Source organism: Triticum aestivum, chromosome 7B (assembly GCF_018294505.1).
Source record: "Triticum aestivum cultivar Chinese Spring chromosome 7B, IWGSC CS RefSeq v2.1, whole genome shotgun sequence".
Lineage (NCBI taxonomy): Eukaryota > Viridiplantae > Streptophyta > Magnoliopsida > Poales > Poaceae > Triticum > Triticum aestivum.
In genome coordinates this window covers 144,057,528-144,063,898 of record NC_057813.1, presented here as the reverse complement: position 1 = coordinate 144,063,898, position 6,371 = coordinate 144,057,528, and positions in this window count along the sequence as shown.

Here is a 6,371-nt window from a genome sequence, read left to right as displayed (position 1 = left end):
CCCAGAGGCAGCATCGATCGGCTTCAGTTAGCAGCAGTAGCGAAGGAATCGCTCAATCGGGTTCAGTTAACAGCCATCGATCGATCGCTCGGGTTCAGTAACGCGTAGCCTGCAGTGCAATCGCTCGGGTTCAGTTAGAGCCCAACGCCTCGCTTGGGTTCAGTTAGAGCCAACGCCTCGCACACACGCGTGTACCTATACGAGAGAAACATGCATCGCTCGGCCCCCGACCTCCCACCGTAACCGGCAACTCCCCGAAATTTTCCTCCCCCTTGCTTCTACCACAGTTTTTTCCGTCATGGACGACCCAAAGAATGTCATGCAGCTGCGTCTCCGGCCCGCCCAGGACAAAAAGCCCATTTTTTGTCATGATTTTTGTCATAGAAGTAGGAGCCCACCACATCTATGATGATACTGGGTTTTGTCACAATTATCGTCATAGAAGTGTTATATGTATGACAAAAAAATTCGTTCGGCCCAAAATGTCACGGATGTGTCTCATTTTTTGTAGTGCTGAATTGAGATTTGCACTCCAAGTACTTGATTTGGGGTATGAAAAATATTTCCAAAAACATATTTGACTCCTATTAGATATAAGACTACCATAAGCCACAAAAATATAATTTTAAAAGTTATTTTCCTATTTTATTTAAAGGCTTTTCCTTAAGGCCAGAAATGGTCTTTAATAGGTTAAAATTATTTAACTCTTTCAGAAATATTTTACAAAATTTAGGGAAACTCAGTGGACATATATTGTCCATATATAAGAGTTTCAACACATGGTCATGTTCAAAATATTGGTCAAATACCTCAAAAACCCTTTATGGATATTTAAAGATTTTGAAATATTTACAAAGGAAATATTCTCTAAAAATTCCAAGAAAATTCTAGCATGTCACATATGACATGTTTGATGATCTTGCCAAGTCTCATGTCATGGAGAATAGTATAACCCCATGAAACCCTCTCAAAACCATTTTTGCCCTTTTTCAAGTTTGAACAACTTTACATTGCCAAATATGTCCAAATGTTCTAAAACTAGGTGCACATGCTCAAATGGTCTAAATATTCATCTAGACAAAGTGGCACAAGTTAGAGAACAATTTAACTTGATCAAAGTGCCCCAAAACCCTTCCTGTCCAAAACCAAATTTGAACAACTCTACATTGGCAACTTTCTCCTTTTGATCTCAACTTTTGTGGACATGTTCAGAACCTCAAATGATGGCACTACACCAAGTGGTGCATAAAGGCGAATAGACTTGCATGACTAAATCTTGGAAAGTCCATTTTTGTTGATTTCTAGGGTTTACCAAAGTTGCATTGGCAACTTTTCCCAAATTGACTCAATCTTGGTGGAACCACTTGTTTTCTCATCCCATTTGGCCCTGTCAAGCCTTATGACAAGAGGAGTTCATCTTCTTTCCCAAATCGACAACAAACACCTTCTGCCATTTTTCTAAAAACACCACTTTGACCCCTTCCACTAATCTCCATGAGTTATCCTTTTTACCACAACCCCACCTAGTCCCCTTCTACCTCTGGTGTGCTTCCCTGCCCGAGAGGCAATGATGAAGGGGGGCAGAGATCCACTTTTCTTCTCTGGAAAACAGCATTTTCACTCTCTCTCCACCCCTCCTCTCCTCTACTGGCTCCCCAGGGCATCCAATGCCACTTTCCCATTGTTTACTCCCCCCTGCAGCCCCTAGACACAAGTGGACGCACGAGTGCGCGCGGAAAAGCCGCGGATGCCGGCCATTTGCGCGCTCTAGAGCGCCTGGTAGAGCACCCGACCGTTGACGCTGCGCTCCCCCACCACTTCGAGCCTCACCCTCATGCCAGTCGAGGTGCCTCGACGTCCGCAACACGCCACCGTGCTAGCCCCCTCCTCTCTCCCTCTCTCTCATCTCCAGCAACGCGTGCCCAGAGCCACCCGAGCCCGCCAATGTGCGTGCAAGCTCGTGGCTCCACCAGGAGCTCGCCCCGCTCCCTCTCTCTCTTCCTGGCGCCCTACCCCACCCACACGAACACCACAGACAATCCCTTGCTCTCTCTCCTGGCCGCCCAAGCCATTGTCGCGGCCACCCGTGTTGTAGAAGTGCATGCTCTAGCCAATGCAACCAAAAGACCGATCTGATGGAAGAGACTAGGCAGCACATTATACGTCAACACTCCCCCTCACGTGTGGCTCCCTCATCAGGCCTAAACATGGACCGAAAGTGGGCTGCAATTTAATTGTGCCAACCGGGTCTTGAACTTGAGACCTCTTGGCTCCGATACCATGTAGAAGTGCATGCTCTAGCCAATGCAACCAAAAGACCGATCTGATGGAAAAGACTAGGCAGCACATTATACGTCAACACGTGCGCCGCATCCACGGTGAGCCACGGGTCGGCTACTTAAGGCCGTCCCAGGCCCTCTTCTCCACTCCATTTGCTCCCCCTTTCTCCTAGAGACCCTCTGGATCAACACATTCTTCCTCCCGTGCCCTCCATCCACCACCATGGACGAAGCCTTGCCGTCGGCCTCCGCCTAAATTCGAGCTAACCCAAGCTCTATTCACCCCTAGCTACTCCAACGCCCTCATACCTCCACCGCAAGTCCCTCCATCGCCTCCGTTCGCCCCCGGGAAGACCAGGCGCTCACGGCCAAAAATGGCCGACGGCCTCCTCCGCCACCATCCGAGCCGTCACCACTATGGCCATCCTCGGTGTGCGTGAAGAACCTAGACGGATGTGTCGCGGCCTCCGGAGGATGCTGATAGGCATAGCATCGCCGAAGATGGTCTGTAGCCCCGGCAATCACCGGTGGGAGCCGCTCCTCCCCGCGGCCTGAGCGCGCGCGGGAGGTTGAAGGCGACCTGCAGCTGGGCCCCGCGCGTCATCGACCCAGTGGGCGGGCCCAGCTGTTTAAGTGGAGATGGCTTCGGTGAAGACGCCTTCGACGTCGCCCTTTCAACCGCGTGGCCGAGCCGCTGGGCCGGCCCAGTGCGCTACGGCGCTATGCCGCACCCAGTGCGCAGTATAGGTATAAATCCCCCTCCTTCATCTTTTTCTTTTTCCTGAAACTTGTAAAATCTCCCAAATATTCATATTACCCCAAATTTGATGATTCAAATTTCTAGTAACTCATAAAATCATGATCTATCTCATGGAGCAATTTGCACATTTTTCCAGAAACTTTTTCTTCACAAACATTTATCAAATCTTGTTTTTCCATTTCTATAATGAACTTTAGAAAATCACAGAGAGCCCATTTTTGATCCAAATTCCATGATTCAAATTCCTATATTCTTATAAGTTCAAAACTTAGTTTTTGAACATTTTTACTAATACTTTCTGTGCCACCTCAAATAATGGTCTATTTCTTCATGTATAGCCAACTTTGCAAATTCATAGAGAAATCATTTGAACTCCAAATCCAGTGAAACCAACTCCTAAGTGCTTCAAAAACCATTCCTTGTTAAATGGGTGTCTTTGCTCATTTTTCAAAATAATATTTCTGTACACTTCTTGCAAATCCACAAAAACCATTGACTCCATCATATTGAAATGTTCAGAGATATCCATAGACCAAATCCCAATGAAACCACTCTGATTATTCTTCATATAACCAGAGATGACCCAGAAAAGTCAAATCCATATTTTTAGAGCACTTTTATTTTTGCCTTGTTGTGTTGCTTATTGTGATTGTTTCTGACGTTAGTTGACGAAGTAGACGGGGTATTTGGAGAAGGACCAGAAGACTTGAAGACTCTGATGAACCAGGCAAGCATCCCTTTGACCATTATGAACCCTTTTTATCATAGTAGCATTTCTTTCCGTGATTGTTGAATGCATGATATCTTGAATGGCAACCTTGCTAGGTTTGCCTTCGTTGCATGCCCTGTTGATACTTGCATTTTTCATGACTCTATCCTTGTTTAGAGTTGTGTTGGTGGGTTGTAGAAATATGCTATAGTTGTTGGCTGAGCAAAATGGGTCGGAGTTATGCATGGTAAGGAACAAGTGTGGTTTGACATACTTGCAAATAGCCCCAGTGGGTGCCACTAATGCCCCTGGGAGATGATGATGATCTAGGTCACTACTTGATGGAGAGGTAGTGTACCGAGGCTTGATGAAAGTGTTGTTTACAGAGACGGATTAGATTTAAGACTTGTTGATTGTCCCAACCTCACATGCGCAACCACTCTACCCTTAGATGGGAAAGGGCATTATTGATTACCTAGGCCGATACTAGCATGGTGCCCACATTACTAGTGACGGGGGGTGACATGAGGTCACTCTCGGGACGGGGTCGTGCTTGGATAGGCGGCGATGACTGTTTTCACAGGGCACCAGACACACCGCTGGTCCATGCGTGTATGTGTGATAATCAAAAGGGTAGAGTCCCAAGGTCTTGATGTTTATACACAAAGGCCGTGTACCAACGAGTGTACCCTATGTTAGTGTCACCTAGGGTAAGGTAGTGATCGGGTGCTTACCCCGGGTACTTGAGGTACTGCGGGTCATCGATTACACGGAAGTTCCCCGGATCTTGTGGGTAAAGTGTGCAACCTCTGTAGAGTGTCAAACTATTCGAATAGTCGTGTCCACGGTCAAGGATAGTTGGGTGGTGCTTCTTAGACTATGTCCATATGTTTCTGAAAAACAACACAGATTGGAAATATTGTTGATATGATTTGTGAGGATGTCATGATGAATTGAGTTTGAGTTGTTCATAGCTCTTTCTCGATGTTGAAGTCTGTAACCTCCTGATTCTTGTTGCAGACGCATTCATGTCCTTGGTAAATGTTGATCATACTTGCATGAGAAAAACTAGCTTTCCGCAACAATGCCAATTAAGCAGTAGAGCTTTGCATAATTATTTTGTTATCACTCTTGGGTTGCTTGCGACTACATTCAAAGTACTCATTGGCTTGCCACTTGTTATTTTATTGGCCAAGCATGAAAGACAAGATATATTGAAGAGTTCTTTGGTGATGATCGTGTGAGCTAGGATGCTTTCCCAGTTGGAATGCCTATAGGGTTAAGGCATATGGCATGGGTTCAAGTTAACGAAGATTTCTGCCTGCGATGATATATTCAAGACTTGACCATAATGGTCACAATTGGTGTAAAACGGTATGTATGGATGTAAGACTCTTGTTATTCAGCTTCTGTGTGTTCAGTGAGCATTGATCTCTAGGATCACTGTACACGTGCATTCAGTGATCACGACTTATGAGTCGGGGTCCCCACATGCTCATCTCAAAATCCTACACCTACCCAATCCTTCGAGTGAAGCCATTGGAAATCTCATATCAGCTCAGTCAATTTCTTCAATGACAGAGACGAAGATCTTCTGGTCTCTGAGGAATTTGTTCTGACTGAGGAGTTAGGAATTCGCCAGTGTGGATTGCCTACACAGTGAGGAACATGATATCCCTAAGGAATTTGAACCTCAAATCCGACTGTTGCTGTGCCACACGCCAGCTGTCCAAAATATCCTACCATCTAACGGTCATATCATTGAAGGGCATTTATGTCTTATCATGCCGGGCTGCTCCCTAGGCTATAAATAGCCGCCCCCTACAACCACTAGCTAGTTGGCTGCTCTGAGAGAAACTAACACTTGTCATTTGAGAGAATCCCATCCTTTGAGGACTTTGAGTGAAAATCATCAAGTGAGGAAAACCCAAATCCCAAACCCAAACCTACAAACCCAAAGTGATTGAGCATCACTGAAGAGATTGTTCCTGTGTGGAACCGATGCTTGTTACCTTTGAGGACTTTGTATTCACCAGACGGTTAGGCGTCATGGTCTGAGCATCCAAGAGGAATTATGGATCCCTGAGTGACCTAGTCTGTGAAGGTTTGGAAGACAACTGTGAAGACTTACCACTACTATTGGGTGACGGCTGTGTGATCTTAGCTCAAGGAGAATACGATGAGGACTGTGTGTCCGGGACTGTGCGTCCTCGAGTTTAAATACTCAGCCGCTCCAACCAGACGTACAACTGTCACAGCAGTTGGAACTGGTCTACCAAATCATTGTCTTCACCAAGCCTACTAGTTATATTTCCTCAACCCTTTCATTTCCTCAGTTATGTGTTGATGAACCTGATCATTACTGTTTGAAGACTTTGACTAAAGACTTTCTCTATTTCCTCAATCCTATTTCTTCAGTCAGTTTGTCTTCATCCTGCTTATCCTGTGTTTACGCTTTCTGTACTCTGTGTGTTGTCTTTCATTTCATCATGATGACCATGATGTTGCTCTGTTATGCTTATACCTGAGTACTTATTTTGCTGCAAGTAGTTCTTCGCTTAGGAATTTCCTCACCCTAAAATTCCTAAGTGAAGAATTCATAAAAATCGCCTATTCACCCCCC